This window comes from Denticeps clupeoides, chromosome 3 (genome assembly GCF_900700375.1).
Source record: "Denticeps clupeoides chromosome 3, fDenClu1.1, whole genome shotgun sequence".
In the NCBI taxonomy this organism is placed as follows: Eukaryota; Metazoa; Chordata; class Actinopteri; order Clupeiformes; family Denticipitidae; genus Denticeps; species Denticeps clupeoides.
Genome location: NC_041709.1, coordinates 33205761 through 33226847, shown reverse-complemented (window position 1 = coordinate 33226847; position 21087 = coordinate 33205761).

Sequence of the window (21087 nt, the reverse complement as noted above, 5' to 3'; positions counted from 1 at the left end):
TTGTGTATAAATTGCATTTGATTCAACTCTGCTTCAATATTTAAACTATAAAATGTAGATAAACTGTTACATTTTCTGGCCGTACTTGTAGCCTTGTATTGTGTTTATGTGTTGAACTGCCACCTTTGTCGGGAATATGGACACACACCACCCAACAAACAGACTCTGATCTTAGGTCGTATCTGGGAGAATCACCGAATGATTTTTAATATTTATCATACGTAGGAGAAAACCAGAAAAGTCCCTCGGGCTGGCTCCCCGGCGTGGTCAGGCGTGGCGGCCCCGGACCCTCGGCCTGGCTCCCCGCCGTGGTCCCGCGTGGCGGCCCCGGACCCTCGGCCTGGCTCCCCGCCGTGGTCCCGCGTGGCGGCCCCGGACCCTCGGCCTGGCTCCCCGGCGTGGTCCCGCGTGGCGGCCCCGGACCCTCGGCCTGGCTCCCCGGCGTGGTCCCGCGTGGCGGCCCCGGACCCTCGGCCTGGCTCCCCGGCGTGGTCCCGCGTGGCGGCCCCGGACCCTCGGCCTGTCTCCCCGGCGTGGTCCCGCGTGGCGGCCCCGGACCCTCGGCCTGTCTCCCCGGCGTGGTCCCGCGTGGCGGCCCCGGACCCTCGGCCTGGCTCCCCGGCGTGGTCCCGCATGGCGGCCCCGGATTCTCGTACCTGCACACAATAATCAGGGCCGAGCCATCTGGGTACGTGTGGGCCCTATCTCCACACGTTCCCTCTGACACCCCCTGCACCGCGCAGGGAGATTGTCCCAGAGCCTCCGGCAACTGTTCCAGGCACCCCAGGCTGGTGCCTTCTGGGACTTTGCAGCCCCTCTTGCTGCACGGCCCTGGTGCCAAGGGGGGGGGCATTGCCAGACCATCCGGCTAGCCCCTTCTGTGTCCGTTGGGACAAGCAGGCCCTCTTCCTGCCTGTCCCAGCTGGGTCCTCATGCCTACCCGGGGGCTCTATGGCGCTCCACCCCTCTGGAGGCAGACACAGGCCCATGCCTGGCCCGTCCTCCTTACCGGCTACCGGAGGACCCAGCTCCATCGCTTCCCCACCTCCCCTCCCCTCAGGAGGAGTCCCCAACCCGAACTGCACCCCCCCAAAAATTTCTTTGGGGGAGCACCCCCCCCGGCTGGACTTAGGGGTACCTTGGGGCTCGTCCACCTCGCCTTGGACCGGTGCAGTCAGGTTGGGAACTCCCTCCCTGGGGTTCGGCTCTGCTGCTGGGTCGCCATTTGTTGGACACAAAGAGGGGAAGTGGGGGCGACATACGGACACATATACCACGCACACACACACAGACTGTCTGGGTTGTCTGGTTCCCTCTCTGAGCTCTCCGGGACCTCCTCAGGGGGCACAGCCGGGATCTCGGGAGGCGCGACCTTCTCGTCGCCCGCCAGTGCTTGGTCTTCTTGCCCCGGATCCTGACTGGCGCTGGATGTGGTGGAGGGGCAGAGTTCGATCCCTGGCTCAGGCTCTGGTCGATCAAACTCCGCCCTCAGTCTCTGCTGGAAGTCCTGAAAACTCCTGTCGGTCTCTCCCTGCTGCCAGAGGGTTGTGCTCCAGCCCCATGCTGACCCAGTCAGACATGTGAGGATGGAGACGAAAAATCAGCCATCGTGGTGCAGAGAAATTATAGATCCTGCTGGGATAAAAAATACAGATTAATCCTGTAGTTAATTATCATTTAGGCATGTGTGACAAATGCTATAACCTAATTAACCTAAATATGCTTTCAAAATTAAGTGTTAATGTTTTTAATACACTAAATGAACAGAAGACAAATCTAAATTTAATTTAAACTTAATAATTACATTTTAGTGTAAACATTCTTTGCCTTGAAAACATCAATTGTTCTATCTTCACATAGTTTTTGAAGGAACTCTAATAAATTGTTCCAATCATTTTGGAGGATTGACCACAGGTTTCCTCAGAACCTTCTGTCTCTTCATATAATCCCAGACAGACTATATGATGTTGAGATCAGCGTCGTATCATCACTTTCAAACATCCTTGTTCTTCTATACAATGTATGTTTAGACTAGTTGTCCTGCTCTATTTAGGACCAGTTATATGTCTTTCTGATGGTGTTGCATCATTATGATGTTGGTGTCTTAACCAAATCACACGAGAGACAGACGAACAGTCATAACCACGTTCTTGGTCTTTATTCTATTCCTCAATTCTTTCACTTCAAATTCCCTTTTCCCTTCCTCATACACCCCCTACAGGCTGGGAAGTTCTCAGTTTTAATGTCTGCAAACACATTACAAGTACAGTATACTTCATTAATGTTATTCTTTGTAGCAAAACCTGAACTAATACACTCTTAAAAGTCCTCCATGTAAATTAACCTAACACACATATGCAATGCAGTAGTAAATCTTACTCACTCAAAATTCTGCAAAAAAAAAAAGTTTGAAACTACTCAACATTTAAGATACTCAAATAAACTTGTAAACCTTGTGCAACTTAAAGGATCACATACAGCAGTGAAACCACTTCAAGAACTCAATTTAAATCAACTTCATTAAACATGACATTGGTCTAAATTGGTAAGTGTCTCTCTCTAAGAACAGGGTCTTTTACATCAGGTAATGTTGGACCGATGCTCTCTGCTGTCGAAGCAGCTCGGTCAGATTCAGACAGAAAGGCGTGCAGAATTCCATTGTTTTCCATCACTCTAAACAAAGGTCCAAGGACTTCCTGAACCGCCTCAGAATTAATCGCCAAAAAACGTAAGTTATGGCTCCTTCGCTAATTCCGTGTGCAGTGTGTGAGATGTACAGCTTGACGAACTCCGTCAGTAGTGAGGAATTCACCTGTGGGAAGTGTAGGAGACTAGTGGAAATGACGAAGAGAATAGCCGAGCTAGAGGAGCGCATCCGAAATGTATATTTAATTAGGGAAACTGAAGACTTAATTGACTCTTTTCTAGTCCCGGACGCGCACCAGCCCAGTCAGAGTGTGTCTACCCCGGCGCCGGTACCAGTAGCGCCCTCCGGACAGCAGGGCAGTTGGGTGACGGCTCGGGGACCCGCCAATGGGTTAAATGCAGAGGACAAATTTCACTGTGTGCACCGTGTGCTGTGTATCACGTGTGACAATCACTTCACTTTTAACTTTAAAGCTCCCCCACCACCTGGGCACCACACCCCGGTCCGCGTTCAGAACCGCCTCTCCCCCCTCAGCGAGGCATCCGCTGGGTCCTGCAGTCCACCGGTTCTAGTCATTGGCGACTCTATAGTTAGAAACGTGAGGATAGCGGCACCAGCGAATAAAATCCTGCGTTTTCCTGGAGCCAGAGCGCCCGACATCCGCGCAAATTTAAAATCGCTGGCAAAAAAATAACCGCAGGTACTCCAGTATAGCTATTCACGTCGGCGCTAACGACGTCCGGCTACGCCAGTCGGAAATAACTAAAGATAATTTTATAGAGATGCTTGAACTGGCTAAAACGATGTCGGATAAAGTAACCTGCTCTGGCCCGGTAGCTGCTCCTCGACATAAATCGCTGGTTGTCGGAGTGGTGTCCAAAAAATAAAGTGGGCTTTATTAATAACTGGCCAATATTTAGGGGGAAGCCTGGTCTTTTTGGGCGAGACGGCATCCACCCCAACTGGGCGGGTGCCACTCAGTTGTCTAAAAAATTGGCTCATAGTCTTAGAACCAAAAAACAAAACTGACTCGCCAGAGCCGAGACCAGGCAGCAGACAGACCGGCTAAACCGAGGATCTGTTATTTGCGTAGAGTCGCCACCCAGCGTGTACAATATTGACACTGTGTCTTTACCTCGCTCTATTAAAACGAGATTCTACAAGAAACATTAATAAAACTCATAAATATGCTGACACTGTGTCTGTTCCACGGGCTGGGCGGGGTGTCTGTTTCGGGAACTTACTACTCGTTACTATCACTCCTTCTGAACCTACCACCAGCACCCCCAACATAAGAATAGGATTATTAAATGTTAGATGCCTCACACCTAAAACGCTCATTGTCAATGAAATTATTACAGATCAGGGGTTCGATGTACTGTGCCTGACCGAAACTTTGTTAAAACAAAACGAATTTGTAGCATTGAACGAGTCTAGTCCTCCTGGATACAGCTATGTACCCCAACCTCGCTTAACTGGAAGAGGTGGTGGCGTCGCAGTAATTTATAAAGGATAACCTCGGTATTACTCATAAGCCCGGACAAGGATTTAACTCTTTTGAGATTCTATATACCAATATAACTCATGTAGTCTCACAAAATAAAAATCCTAAATTCATTCCATTGATTATTATTTATAGACCCCCTGGACCTTATTCTGAGTTTCTTAGTGAATTTACAGATTTTGTCTCCAACTTAGTTGTATCTGTGGATAAAGCCCTAATTGTCGGCGACTTTAACATCCACTCTGATAAATTAGAAGACTCACTAAGAACCGCATTCCTGTCTTTATTAGACTCAGTTGGAGTTAACCAACATATAACAGGACCTACTCACGAAGGTGGTCACATGCTCGATCTTGTGTTGACCTTTGGTTTAAATATAGAAGATATAGTTACTCTTCCGCAATCTGAAATGGTCTCAGATCATTTCCTCATCGCTTTTAAAATATGTCTCAGACACAACATACTCAATCCCCCTCGTTATAGAGACAAACGGACAATTACATCAAGTACGGCACAGAGGTTTATTAATATCTTACCAGATTTATCAACGCTGATAAACTCACCGTCAGACCCCGCTGAACTTGACCAAGCGACCAAATGTCTAGAATTAACACTGCGTAGTACGTTATATATAGTCGCTCCCCTCAAAAGGAAGATAGTAAGAGATAAAAACTTAATTCCTTGGTATAATGATCACACACGCTCGCTTAAGAAGACCGCATGGAAATTAGAACGCAAATGGCGTCGAAGTAAATTAAACATATTCCGAATAGCTTGGAAGGAGAGCCTACTTAACTATAAGAAGGCACTTAGCGCGGCTCAATCAACGTATCTGTCCTCGTTAATAGACAAAAACAAAAATAATCCCGGATTCCTGTTTAAAACTATAGCCAAACTAACCAGGAATAAGACAGAAACGGATGCGACCACTCAATATCATCATAGTAGCGATGATTTTATGAATTTCTTTAATACTAAAATTGTCGCAAACCAACGATTAGAACAATTCAACCCTATTAAAGAGCATGAATTAATCAAATTAATCTCATCATCAAATCAATGTACTTGCGCTTTGGATCCGATTCCAACAAGGCTCCTTACGCAAATAGCACCCAATGTTATAAATTCTAGCCTCAAAATTGTTAACTCGTCGCTTAGCACTGGCCACGTACCAAGTTCGTTCAAGGTAGCAGTCATTAGACCTCTGATTAAAAAGCCTGATCTTGATCGCAGTTAGCTTTCAAATTATAGACCGATATCCAACCTTCCGTTCATATCAAAAATCTTAGAAAAAGTTGTAGCCCAACAGCTGAGCGCATACCTAGACTGTAACAACATCCATGAAGTATATCAATCAGGATTTAGACCCCATCATAGCACTGAGACAGCGCTGGTTAAAGTGGTTAATGACCTGCTGTTGGCCCTTGATCAGGGACGCATCTCGCTGCCTGTCCTGCTTGATCTGAGTGCAGCGTTTGACACTATTGATCACGCTATTCTCCTTGCCAGGTTAGAGAATGTCATTGGGATTAAGCGAACAGCCCTTGAATGGTTCAGATCATATTTGACCAACCGATATCAGTTTGTGGACATCAATGGTGTTTCGTCTTCACATAGTAAAGTAGAGTTTGGTGTTCCACAAGGTTCTTTCCTAGGTCCGTTACTTTTTTCTCTATACATGTTACCTTTAGGCGACGCCATCCGCAAACACGGTATTAGCTTTCATTGCTACGCTGACGACACACAGCTGTATCTGTCAGCAATGCCAGATCAGAGGCAGCAGCTGAACAAAATAGAGAATTGTCTGAAGGACATTAGACAGTGGATGCTCACCAACTTTCTCCTGTTAAACCCTATATACCTATAACCACATATTTCAGTATTGGTCGTACAGTGCAAACGTCTGCCGCTGCTTCTGTTTGTTTTTCTCCGAGACACGGAATCAAGCACCCAGACTACTGGCAGACCCCAGTGAAGAGACCAGCAAATAAATCCTGGTTCCTGACAACTGCTTTATGAGGACAAAACATGAAACAAACCAGAGGGTCACCACAGCCACCACCACCGTTACAACTACAGCTATAGGGATCTTCAAATGGACCAGTAACATCATTATGGACACGTAATCTAGACCATGACGATAAATACATCCTGGACTTCTCCAACCCTACAACCGTAGGACTTATCATTATATCATATCCAACCCTGCATTGAGACCATTTGCAGGCTCACTCTACCCTGGAAGGGGGTCCCACTCTGTATCACTCCTTCCCAAGGTTTCTTCCTCTCTTTTTTTTTCTCTCTCTCCTAGAGTTTTTTTTGTGTGGAGTTTTACCTTGTGTGCAGAAGGGTCAAGTGTGGGGGGTGTCAACTGTAGGGCCTGTCAAAGCCCATTGAGACATACTGTATGTGATTTTGGGCTATATAAGAAATAAATGTTGTTGTTATCGTCTTTCATCTTACCCCGTGTAAAAGTTCAGCGATGTCGTCGCGGGTTCGAGTGGTTCTTTGTTAAGTTACTTCTACACTGAAAACACAGCAGATGAAATTTTATTTTTCTTTATTGACGTTTTGATGCTCTAAGCCGTTTTGTGGCATGTTAAAGTTGGCCACCGCAGCTAACAATATTATTTGTTCAGCTTTTAAAGGCGGGCTGGGAAGGTAATTATTGTTTGTAATTACATTTAAACCTTATATTGACGCTGTGCAAGGATATGTTGTTTTGTTACTTAAGGCTTTTGTTATAGTATTGTTAATGTTAAGGATAACTTTCTTAAGATGGTAAAGTATTGGCTCAGCATTGGTCTGTAGACAGTTCAGTTTGTGTTTTAGAACTATGGAATGTTTTTGCTTTGACAATTTGGCTGGGATACAGTAATACAATCTTAAATTTAGTTTTTTTCAATTTCATTTCACGTGTCAACCTTTTGTGACTATAATGAAATGTAAAATTTTATTTAAGATGGTATGAATTTTGTCTCCAGTTTGTCTCATGAAACAGTGGCATATTCAGAAGTGTTATCTTTCAAACGTCCATGTTGCTCTTTAAACACAATCTCCACACAAAGACAGTATTTTGAGCACATTGGCTGCCACATTGGGGCAGTGGTGGCCTAGCGGTTAAGGAAGCGGCCCCATAATCAGAAGGTTGCCGGTTCGAATCCCGACCCGCCAAGGTACCACTGAGGCGTCACTGAGCAAAGCACCGTCCCCACACACTGCTCCCCCGGGCGCCAGTCATGGCTGCCCACTGCTCACCAAGGGTGATGGGATAAATGCAGAGGACAAATTTCACTGTGTGCACTGTGCTGCTGTGTATCACACGTGACAATCACTTCACTTAAAAAAAAAATGGAAACTGTCTCTTGTGTTTTTGAAAATTGCCATTTCAAAACAAACATTCATGGAACATACTCTTCTCATAGGAGCCGAAAACACACTCCTCACTCACTTGATGACTAAGCCTGAGCTTTTACAGAGGCATGTCAATCCATTAAATGCAGGAGATGATCCTGTTGATGAACATACTGAGGGTGCACTGAGTGAAGACGAAGAGGTTGGTGAGTTGCCCAATTTAATTGAGAGAAATGTAGCCTACTTATTGCTAAAACTGGAAAGCATATACAATGTACCTCACAGGTGTATTGATGAGATAGTGGAACAGATAGCCTGCTCTTATTGATGCAGCACAGGTAATTTTATGTATTAATTTACAGGATAATGTATTAAGTTATTTAAGATTCTTCGTTTTATATTTACTAATTGTGCTGTTTAACTGTGCATCATTTTATACAGCTAAATGATGAATTTAAAAGGATCACCACTGTTAACCTGGAAAGGACATTCATAGAAAAACTGGACCTGTACTCCCCAAAGATAATTTCAATTTCAGTTGTATATGTGTATGTTTTAGTATGTTCTCTGTTTGATTATTCTCTCAAACAAAGAAAATTCATGACTGTAAAATTAATAAGTACTAAGCACATTGTGAAACTTAGGAGTGTTGAATAAATACTTAATGTCATAGCTAGGTTTAGGAGTGTTATTTGAGGGTTTACTATTGGCTACATTATTGGTATCGGAGGAGTGTAAGTCTGAGTAAATACTTAGACATCACAGGTAAGATGAGAATATATTAAGGTAGGTATTAAGCACAGTATTAGTAAGTGAGGAGTGTAATTCCAATTAAATAAGGAACCATTACAACTAGTTTAAGCAAAGTAAATTGAGGTGCATTATTGGTAACTTATTGGTATTGAGTGCATTATTGGTAACTTAAATACTTGGCCCATCACGAGTGAGTTGGGGAGAATAAACTGAGGTAAGTACTGTGATTATAGATAACTAAGTTAGGTAATGCCTTAGTGTGTTCCAGGTATCTTGGAAATATTACTTGGGATGTCAGCTTTGCTACAAGCTTTGCTAGCTGAAATTCCACAGTGCAAATAAGGAAGTGACAAACATGAACTACGGACGACAGGAGCTTTTAAGGGTTTATTCATGCACAAGGCCAAGAGCTATTACAGTACTTGACCACACACATTGTAAAATCTAGTTCAAAGCTTTGGGCAGAGACAGGATCAAGGATTAAAACAAAGTAAACTGACAAGTAGAAAAATTAATTACTTCATGGAATATAATGAAATATTTTAACCTGGTTCAGTAGTATGTTTACTTTTGTAATATGCATAATGATATTTGCATATCTGAAAGCACAATTTCTGATGAATTTGTCTTCTCTCTTACAAATGTACTGTAACCCTTTAAAGAGATTTGTTTTCCCTGTTCCATTTTTTAGTAGAAAGGAGGAGAGAGGTTGTTATCCGTTCCCTGTTGGTGTATCTGAAAGAAAAAGAAGGATCTCTTCAGAGAATATGATTGTGTTCCTGTAATTTCTAGATAAAACATACAGTACTGATATGTTGACTTATTACTCACTTGCCAGGATGATGAAGTGCAGTTTACTGGAGAAATGATGAAGATCATAGTCATCAGAAGCACAGTCATGACTCACCCAGCCAGTGCAAAGATTGTTATAGAAGGAACAGTTGTCTTGAAAGACCTAGATGTACCAAGAGCCTGTGCCTTGCTAATGGGGTTGATATATGCACTCAACCTCAGCTATCCCAAAGAACTGAAGAACACTTTAGAGGTATTCCAAAAGATATTTCTGGAATTAGATGGACTGAAAGCCAGCCCAAGGGTAATGTCACTAAAATGTAAACTGCTTTCGTAAAGAAAAAAAGTGGTTTGTGCTAGTGTTTTAGTTCAGGTGGCATGGTAGCGCTGTTCCATTTTTTTTTTTTTTAAAAAGCTCCTCACAGACTTCCTCAGGATAGTGCTGTTGTTTTTACCCCAAAGTGACTGTATAATACACCAGCCATTCTTTCAGTCCTCTAATAACATTGTACAGGTGTGCCTATTAAGGTTGCCAGCTTTTAAATAATAATAAAGTGAAGTGATTGTCACATGTGATACACAGGAGCACAGCACACGATGCACACAGTGAAATTTGTCCTCTGCATTTAACCCATCACCCTGAGTGAGCAGTGGGCAGCCATGACAGGCGCCCGGGGAGCAGTGTGTGGGGACGGTGCTTTGCTCAGTGGCACCTTGGCGGATCGGGATTCGAACCGGCAACCTTCTGATAACGGGGCCGCTTCCTTAACCGCTAGGCCACCACTGCCCTCGTATTGTGTTGTAATATGGTATTTGTAATATTTACTCTGTCCTCACCAAAAGGACTAAAAGTGTAGTAGTGTCATTTAAATATTTCTGTTCAGCAATAAATAGACATATACAGACACACACATCTTTGAAATAAACCATAAGACATTGAAATTGAAGACTTATCTAATTTTTTAGCAAAGTTCATAGGATTATAACTTAGCAAAGTTATAAGGATTCATGGTTGGAACAAAACCTTTTTTTTTGTTTTTTAAGGCGTTCTAATAAAAGTTTTAATCACTTGGAACAACTGAAATGACTGATTCATTGTGATTATTTAAGTTACTAATACTAAATAAAATTATCGTAACAATTTGCATGCATATTTATAAGTAGGATATAAGTTAAAAAAGAAGTTTGAGTAACTTAAATGGATCAATTTGACAACTTAATATTGTCAACATTTTAATTGATATTGAGTTGGTTCAACTTAATTATGTTTGTAGAGGTCAAATCAAATCATGTTGGTTACACTTAAACTGTTACATTACTCTTATTTAAAATTACATGTTGGATTTACTCAATTATGCCAGAGTTGGCATAACCTAAAAAGATCAATGCAAATTGTTATGATAATTTTTTTAAGTAAACCCCACAAATTATTTTTTAGAGTGTGTGTGTGTGTGTGTGTGTGTGTGCGTGTGTGTGTGTGTGTGTGTGTGTGTGTGTGTGTGTGTGTGTGTATATATATATATATATATATATATATATATAAATAAATGTTCAACAAGAGTAACGGCAAACCTGCAGTCATGGGTACCCAGTTCGAATGGGTTCACAATGTCCAAAGCTATGTGCTTGAATGATCACGTATCATTTCATTCTCAATATGTACAAGATCACAAGGTGTGCCAAAGCATACAATGCAGGCACGTACCGAGCTGCAGTTTCGTCGGCGCGCTGCACACGTTGCCTGAAAGTATGTTGGCATGCGACCATGCTAACTTTTGAGACAAAGTGCTTTTCCAGAGCGGCCATGGCTTCGCTATATGTCGTACAGTTGCAGTGGCAGAGTGTTGAACAAGCGTTGTCCCTCAGGATCCGTACAATGCAGCAAGACAGCACGTCTCCTCGCGTCCGGCCATGTAGCATTTATCACAGAATGCAATTATCAAAAATCCTCCGCCTTGTCGTCAACGGGATCGGCGGCTCACCCACATGAGGCAGAAAGGGCGGGTGGTTGGTACTGAAGCGCTCATCCTCGTCGCCAATTGTTCTGTTGGTGTTTTATACAAACCACGTGAGAGACAGATGAACAGTCATAACCACGTTCTTGGTCTTTATTCTATTCCTCTCTTTTTTCACTTCAAATTCCCTTTTCTTTTCCCTTCCTCATACACCCCCTACAGGCTGGGAAGTTCTCAGTTTCAATGTCTGCAAACAGATTCACGTCGCTCTGGATAGCTTCTGCTAAATACCTTAAATGTAAATGTTTGGTTCCTCCTGCTGGTGACTGGTGGGGTGCATTGTGGAGGACACCTGGAAAAAGATCTACAAGCCTGCTTGGAGTGGTTGAAGCATGGGGAGTGGACAGTCAATCACAGGGAAACAGTCAATCACAGAGGTCCACAGCAGTGCACAGAGGTTCTCGTTCGACATCGCGAACACGGTGGAACGCCCACATCAATTCCTCGCTCCTGTCGTTGGCCTCCTCAATAATACATAGAATAACAAACCATGGAACTGCAAATTGTTTTGCAATTTAATTTTTGCAAATCGCTATTAAATGTATTTTTGCAAACTGTCAGAGCACTCATCAAGGCGGGTCTTCACTATCAACCTCACTTTTGCCACTAGAATACATTCAACCGAGTAAAACCAACTGATTTGTTTGTGTAGAGATATATTTGTGCTTAAAATCTTCCATACCAATTACTCTCTGGAGGCTTTTTTCATGCTTTCGTCCAAATTTCCCAACACCATGTGACTGATCCTGGTTTTCAGGTCCTTCAGTTTGTTCTGCTTCTGTATATCATTGAAGTTGCTGAATATCAGCCACCTGTCCTGAGTTCAGTTCTGGAACTCCCTGTTTTCCCTGGTCCTTACCCCTCCTGTCATAGGCTTACACCTCCATGTTTTCAGGTTTTCTGACTGAATCTGACTCTGTACAGGTGCAAGGACAAACAGATTCAAGAACTTTTTCCAAAAGCCATAATTACTCATACATGCACTGACGAACCCCCGAACTTCCTTTTACCCTCCAGCCACGCAATATAACTATTCATATTTATTTAGAAAGGAAAAACTGTGCAATATCTTTATACTGTACAATATCATTATTCTCACTGTCCAACGTCCACTACTCACTACACGTTCATTGTAACTGTGAAAACAATGTGCATTAATCTAATGTGCATAATGTCCAGCCCACACAGATACTCTTCTCAGGTATTTATTCTGCCCATATGTATATTGTGCTGTCGCTTGTCACTTTGACACATTATTGTATTTTGTGTTTTTGTACAACCATATTTTCTACATACATGTCTGTTCTGAAGGAGTAGCTTTTAATCTCATTGTACATGCGTATAAGGTGCTGTGCGTTACTCATCTGTGTGCTGGACTTCTCTAGTCGTCCTGTTAGAAAAGTGCATCTGATCCAAACTCAGAGAGACTTATATACCGACACCACACGCACATACCACATACCGTCCATCATTTTATTAAAAACGAGTCTCAGTTCACCTCAGGACAGGTGTGTGTGAGACAGGTTTGCGTGAGTTTCATATTCACTCTTACACACATGCAAAACAGAACATCCATGAATTTGTAACTGTCACGTCCCCATCTAGGGTAGAGAGGTGACTGACACTCAGCAACAACGATGATACAGAGAAGCAGGACAAGCTGAAGGACATTAAAACCAGGACCACTCACTCTTGGTGGTCAAATGTAAATCTTTATTTTTTCATTTTGTTGTGAGAGGGCAGTCTTAATGTTTGTTGCCTTTCTTATAGGATTCTTGTTTGCATTTGACCTTTTGACCTACCAAACCTTTGCTATTTGCTGTATGTTTTTTAGCGCAGTCACAGGTACTAGCTAAATGCTAATTTAACTGTGCAGACAGACATGAAAAGATGCGGATAGACGACACTTTTTAATCGATAGTCGAGACCAACCGTGTGCCAGAAGAAAAAAAGTCCTGACCAGTGGTACCACGCTTATCGAACACCTTACAGAACAAACGTTTGGCATAATGAACCTTGGACGCATGCATGACTGACATTGGCTTCAAGGTAGTGAGGACTTGAGGTTGTGGGGGGTAAAACCATACTGTGCGCTGGACTCCTGAAATTTGGCAGAAACAAACCATTGTCACTCACTAAATCCCTGCACTTTGTCAGCCCTTAGTGACACTCGTGTATTCGTTGTAATATTGAAGCTCCTTGTGTGACTGGAACACCGATTCTGTCTTGGTACAATATAAGGCCACTGGACTCAGACAGAGGAGTAGAATCCTCGCAGGGATGGTGATTCTGCTATTCTCCTAGGCCAGCCTGTCCGGATGAAATGAATGACACTTCTGGAGATCTACAGCTTTGCGTGTGGCCTCCCTGATGTCGTCGTCCAGTCTCTGAGCTGACATTGGCCTGCTCGTCATCACAGCCTTCACATATACCTTGACACATATGCCTTGATGAACGTGGCCTGTTTACTACTGCTGACATCCAGAGGAATCTGCCAAAATCCACTGGACGCCTCTAAAATACCTTTACAATGTTCTCCAGGGTTGGTAGGATGAACCTCTCATGCTTCACCGCTTCATTGAGTCTCTTTAAATCCACAAATATTCTGACTATTCCATTCTCTTTGATCACTGGCACCATGAGAGCACGCCAGTCTATGGGCTCAGTGACCTCCTCGATAATTCCAAGTGACTTCATACGATTTAGTTCCCCTTCCACCTTTGGTAAAATGGGGAGGGGCGCTCTGCCTGGATCAGCTGTGCCTTAAGGTTTTTCACACACTGCTCCCCGGGCGCCTGTCATGGCTGCCCACTGCTGACCAAGGGTGATGGTAAAAAGTAGAGGACACATTTCATTCTGTCACTGTGTGATGTGCTGCAGTGTCTCATAATGACTATCACTTCACTTTTTACTTTTAGTTTGAAAAAAGCACATTCGAACCAATCATCTTTATAAAAAATATCCACGTTGCCAATTTGTTGTGGAGTAGCAACACCACGTCGTTTCACTAAAAACATGCAACATGTTACAGGAAGCGAGGAAAACAGTACAATAAATCATCATAATGATGAAAAACTGCCCTCCTGTTAGAAGTTTAGTAAGAAGTAAAAATTAACAGACAAGCAGGTTTTATTAGTGTTTCATTTGTTTATTGCATGGTACATTTTTTATATTAATGTACACTTAATCTATGTTTAACAGTTTAAGATAAAATCACATGAAACAAGACAAAATATCCTCTTATATTAAACTATTATAAGATCATTTCCCACTTGTGTCTCGAGACTATTTAATCAGCGCCGACCAGGCGCTCGGTGCTCAGTCACTCTTTCTGTACGTTACAACGTTCGGCTCATGTTTCACCATGTTAACACCGATAGGATGGTAGTAGCCTAGCGGTTAACACACTCATCAATTCACCAGAAGACCCAGGTTCAAACCATTACCCAGGTTACTACCATTGTGTCCCTGAGCAAGACACTTAACCCTACGTTGCTCCTACATTGCTGTCCCTGTAACTACTGATTGTAAGTCGCTCTGGATAAGGGCATCTGGTAAATGCTGTAAATGTAAATGCTGTAAATGGTCCCGCTTGGGCTTTACTGTATCTTGCGACGTTCGGTTTGTCAACCTGCTCCGTAATCCCCGCCTGACAACTTGTGGGACTAAATTCTTCACTTTATCTAATCTTATCTTAAATTTTGAATAAATAAAGTTTACTGTCATGATCCGGTCCGTCAGGGGTTACTCTGGGTTACAGGAGTTCGGACCGGAGTTTCATGTTCGTCCTGTGTAATGTTCCCTGATCATGATCACCTGTCTATAATTATATAATTGTATAAAACTATCCTGTTCGTGTCTGTTCGCTATCAGGTCATTGTCTGGTGAGGTTCCCTTGTCGTGTGCATTATGTATTAAACCCCGGTCCTAAGAAGTCGTGCATTTTTTTTTAAACTTCCAGAGCAACAGACAATGTTGGAGTTGGTGGAGGACATGAAGGGCAGCTTTCTGGCACGGTAGAGGACGAAGAGGGGTTGAAGGGCACTTCTGAGGAAAAATAAGCCCATGCATGCAGGTAACACACAGGAGTAAATAGTAAAATTTTCAAAATTCATCACAACCATTTTAAAAACATATAACATTACATCAGGGAGGAAGCTGACAGTGATGATTATGAAGATGATAAGCACAGTGATGAAGGCTTTCTTCTTCACAGGGTGCATGCTGTCGCGGGCCACGGGGCCAGAGTCCATCAGGGCTTTGAGCAGCGACAGGTTGCAGAAGATGATGAGGAGGAAGCAACCAATGAAAACCATGAAAGCGATGTAATACTTCACATTTACACTCTCATCTGTTAAGACAAATATAGAGTAGGACAGAGCACAGGACCATATCACCACGGTGGTGAGGATCCTTAGCTTGTTGTCACGGAGACGCATGAAGGTGGTCGGGTGCAGGACCGCTACGTAACGGTCCAAACAGATACAGGCAAGGAGAGGCGGCACGCCCAACTCAATCAGGTAGTGAAAAAAATCTAAAAAAATGAAAATTGATTGAATGCCAGTCTCAGAATCATATATTATTACATGAATTGAGAGAATTAAGCAGTGCATTGCATCCATGAAGGCTAGGCTGCCAGTATAGAGGTCAGAGGTCAGCCGCTCCACCCGGGCCCACAGAAGGATCCACAACACCCTCAGGTTGGCTGGGAATCCCAGAAGACAAGATAATATTTCCATGGACTGCTTGAAGTAGTTGATACCATTAGTAAAAGCACATCCGTCTAATGAGGAGTTATAAGCACCGGGAAGGTCTCGGATAGATTTGGCATCGATGATGGAGACGTTTTTTTGGGGAAAATCAGCCATCGTGGTGCAGAGAAAATGTAGATCCTGCTGGGAAAAAATTAAAATTAAGCCCGTAGTTAATTATTATTTAGGCATGTGTGAGAAATGCTATAACCTAATATAACCTAATTATGCTTTCAAATTTATATCACAACTACGGACTTACGGGGGAAGGAAGTGCAGAGGTGTGACATGCTGGGAAGGGAGTTTTATTAATAAACAATAAATAAATACAAATAAACAAGGGTGAAAATGTAAACTAACCTGCAGGCATGTGCCGATTGCCAGGACTCAAAACATAAACACATTCACTAATGGAGGTCAAGTTCATGACCGAGTTCACGAAAATTCCGGAGATTCCGAAGGGGCGGAAATCTCCGGCATTTATGCGCCATCAGGATTGGCCACCGGTGTTGAGCCCAGCTGCAGTCAATCCTGACAGAGCCCCCCCTCCAAGGGCTATGTCCTCGGAGCCCCAGCAGTACCATCGGTACAGGCGGCGGGGCAGACGGTGGCAACCAGAGGGCTCCTGCCCTGCTGTATCCTCCCCTGACACGTCTAGTGTCTTTCCCTGCACCGCACAGGGAGGTGGTTCCATTCCAGGCACCCAAGGCACCTCTCGCTGCACGGCCCTGGTGCCAAGGGGGGGCATTGCCAGATCATCCAGCCAGCCCCTTCTGCGTCCGTTGGGACAAGCAGGTCCTCTTCCTGCCTGTCCCAGCTGGGTCCTCATGCCTACCAGGGGGCTCTGTGATGCTCCACCCCTCTGGAGGGGGACACAGGCCCATGCCTAGCCCGCCCTCCTCACCGGCTACCGGAGGACCCAGTTCCATCGCTTCCCCACCTACCCTCCCCTCAGGAGGAGCCCCCAACCCGAACTGCACACCCCCAAAAAATTTTTTTGGGGGAGCACCCCCCCGGCTGGACTTAGGGGTACCATGGGGCTCGTCCACCTCGTCTTGGACCAGCAAATTCGGGTCAGGAACCTCCTCCCCGGGGTTCGGCTCCGCTGCTGGGTTGCCATCTGGTGGACACAAAGATGGGAAGTGGGGGCGACATACAGACACTAATGCCATGCACACACACACAGACAGAGACAGACAGAAGAGAGGGTCATCTGGCTCCCTCTCTGGGCACTCCGGGACCACAGCCCGGATCTCGGGAGGCAAGACCTTCTCGTCAGCCACCAGTGCTGGGTCTTCTTGCCCCGGATCCTGACTGGCGCTGGATGTGGTGGAGGGGCAGAGTTTGATCCCTGGCTCAGGCTCTGGTCGATCAAACTCCACCCTCAGTCTCTGCTGGAAGACCCAAAAACTCCTGTTGGTCTCTCCCTGCTGCTAAAGGGCTGCGCTCCAGCCCCATGCTGACCCAAGCAGAAACGCAAGGATGGTGGTGATCTCATCTGCATCTGCTGCCCCACTGAAGGGTCCTGGGACCATTGGGCTGTTCCACACGGGGCTGGGCACGTCTTCTCCAGCAGGCGGGGGCACTGGTGCTGCGCTGCCGTTCAGCTGGGGAACGTCCGGGCAGAGGGAAGGCGGGTCGGCGAGGCAGTCCCTGCAGCGCAGTTACTGGCTGGCGACCTCCCGTCGCCCTCTTCCTCCAGCTGTCCTCACACTGCTGGGAGGGACTTGGGTCTCCACGGACCTTGCGACGATCTGGGACAGGCACACTGTCTTCGTCACTGTAGTTGTCGTCGTCCGTGTCTCCCTCATCTTCCTCATACCCCCGGAAGTCACGTGGGTCATCACGGATGTTGCGACGATCTCGGATGCACGCAATGGGTGGAGCCATCTCGGCACTGACCGCCCAAAAAAAATCCACGTCATCGCCGCTTTCGTCATCCGTGTCCTCCCACCTGTGACTCTGAGGGTCGTCCACCCAGCGAACATCCTGGACCCATGGCGCGATCAGCTCCCATGGGCAGTACTCTGGCCATTGGAGCTGGAGCCTGCCCATCTCCTGGCTGGAGGAACCTGGCCAGCCAAACGCAGAGTTCCTGGCTCGGCATGGTGAAGATCGTGGGGGTCGCATGTTCTGCGCTCGCTGCCCACGTCACTTCCGCTGCTGCCGACGCCATCAATTGTTCTATCTTCACATAGTTTTTGAAGGAACTCTAATAAATTGTTCCAATATTTTGGAGGATTGACCACAGGTTTCCTCAGAACCTTCTGTCTCTTCATATAATCCCAGACAGAATATATGATGTTGAGATCAGCGTCATATCATCACTTTCAAACATCCTTGTTCTTCTATATGTTTAGACTAGTTGTCCTGCTATATTTAGTACCAGTTATATGTCTTTCTGATGGTGTTGCATCATTATGATGTTGGTGTCTCAACCAAATCACATGTGAGACAGACGAACAGTCATAACCACGTTCTTGGTCTTTATTCTGTTCTTCTCTTCTGTCTCTTCAAATTCCCTTTTCTTTTCCCTTCCTCATACACCCCCTACAGGCTGGGAAGTTCTCAGTTTCAATGAGAAACCCGGACGCCATTAATGTTGACCTAATCTCCAGCTTCATTTGCTGAAATGTAGCCCCAGATTCTTAAAGGAATCTCCAGCATGCAACACTGTTTCATGATACACTCATTGTTGTTCCACTCTCCAGGCCTTTGATGAACAAACTCCTTTTCTTCTACATACAGATATTTAAAAAAAAATTATCATCAGTCCTGGGTACCTGCTGGCATTTTCCTGCACCAATATTCCTTTGTTTTCATAGTTCACATAAACACTTGGCTTTGTTCTCATGTTGGAGTCTAAAACTCCTCCATGAAGACCACTTCAGGCCAGACAAGTAGAAGGGTGTACCTGGGTCCCACTGGTTTCTACCAGTCCTAAGATGATGGCACTGCTGGATATATACTTGATGATGCAGTATAACCAACTTGTATCTTGTTGCTGTGTTCAGTCTGGTTATGAAATATGACTTGAAACAGTCTTCCACAGCCCACCTTGGTTACAGAATTTGGCTTTTACCCACTGGTGGTGTTGAAATATCAGCTATATATCAGCAATTCCAGATATATCAGCAAATCCATTGATGGAATCATAGTCATCAAGTCCTCACCACAAGATTCACCCAGAAGCTGTGGATTACTGCAGAGGTGTGTTAACTGCTCAAAGAACAGCAAGAGCCAAACTGTCTTAAGACCTTAGAGGAGCAAAGTCAGCACATGGAAAGAAAATCCACAGTCAACTCCAGGATAGTTCGGCTGGTTGAAAATGGTGGGGGCTGCCACATTTTGGACCATCTGGAGTGGTTTTATGGTGACTGCAGAGGCTCCAGCCAGGAGAGAGTTACAATAGTCGAGTCTAGAGATGACCATTGCCTGGACGAGGAGCTGTGTAGCCTGTTGTGAAAGAAAAGGCCTAATCTTGCGACTGTTGTAGAGAGTGAACCTGCAGGATCTGGAGATCGCAGCAAAATGATGGTTCAGATTCAGTTTGTTCTCAATCCAAACTCCAAGGCTTTTGGCAGACACTGTTGGTGTTAACACTAGCGAGCCAATTTGAATTGAGAGGTTTTGCTGAGGGGAGTTGTTGCCGGGGAATATCAGAATCTCAGTTTTGGATAGGTTCAGTTGGAGGTGTCGCTCAGACATCCATGCCGATATGTACGAGAGACAGGCCGAGATTTTGTCGCAATAGTGAAATCTTCTGGTAGGAAAGACAAATAGAGTTGGGTGTCATCAGCGTAAGAATTGATAAGAAAAGCCATGTGATTGGATGATGTGACCAAGTGAGTGAGTGTATATTGAGAATAGAAGGGGGCCAACGACAGAGCCTTGTGGAACCCCTGTGGTTACCCTAGAGAGGACAGATGTCTCACCTCCCCATGATATCTTGAAAGACATTGTGGACATTGTGACTAAAAGGAATTTAATGAATAGTAACAAAAGAAATGGCACAAGGTCAAAAACAAGGGAGAACAAAAACAACCCTTAAGGAGTCTATCTGAGATGACATGGACTGACATAAACACAATGGTAAGTGCTCGTGTCTACATTAATGTGGCAGCAATATCTTAGTTTTGCTTCTTGAGTTTTAAGAGTCCATTAAGCCTATTTGGTGTCAGCTGGTATGGATCAGGACTCCATAATCAGGTGTTTGTGCACCTGCTGTGACTGCCACAGGGCGTTACACTACCATTGAAATAGACTGATTATTTCTTTGTTATGGGGAAAATCAGCAGGGTTTAATTTTTTTTCTAGACTATAAACTGTTTTTTGTCTCACTGGTCTTTTCTTCTATAAATGATTCTAAGCAAAAATATTCAAATTGGCAATTCATTTGACAACTGGCAATGCAATATTCAACCAGAGCATGCAATTCTAAATTCAATATTCAATCTGAGCAAGTAATTTGATTTTACATTTTGCAATTGGCAATTCAATGTGCAAAGTGCTGATGCAATTCTTTTTTACTTTAAATGTATTAAATAAGAAATAGAATAACAAACCACTGAACTGCTAATTGTTTTGCAAACTGTCAGAGCGCTCATCAAGGCCTCATCAAGACCTACCTTGATGAGCGATCTTACCAAGTGACTTGGAAAGGATCCACCTCTACCTCACGTAGACTCTCCACTGGTGTCCCTCAAGGCTCGGTGCTAGGTCCTCTCCTTTTCTCCCTCTACACGAGATCACTTGGTGAGGTCATTTCCTCACATGGATTATCCTACCACTGCTATGCTGACGACACACAACTCCTCTTCTCCTTTCCTCCCTCTGATCTTCATGCTGCTTCCAAAATCTCTGCATGTCTAACAGACATCTCGTCTTGGATGGCAGCCCATCACCTCCAACTCAATCCCACCAAAACTGAACTAATATTCATTCCAGCAGATTCTTCACCACATCAGGATCTTGTTATTTACCTAGACAACTCGCAGCTCTCTCCTTCTGCAACAGCCCGCAACCTTGGCTTAACAATAGACAACCAACTCTCCTTCTCAACTCACATCAGCAATCTTTCCCGCTCATGTAGATTCCTTCTCTACAATATCAGACGAATCCGCCCTTATCTGTCAACCCAGGCCACCCAACTACTGGTTCAGTCCTTAGTAATCTCACGACTGGACTACTGCAACTCCCTTCTAGCTGGTCTACCACTATGTACCATCCGACCTCTTCAACTCATACAAAATGCAGCAGCACGACTGATCT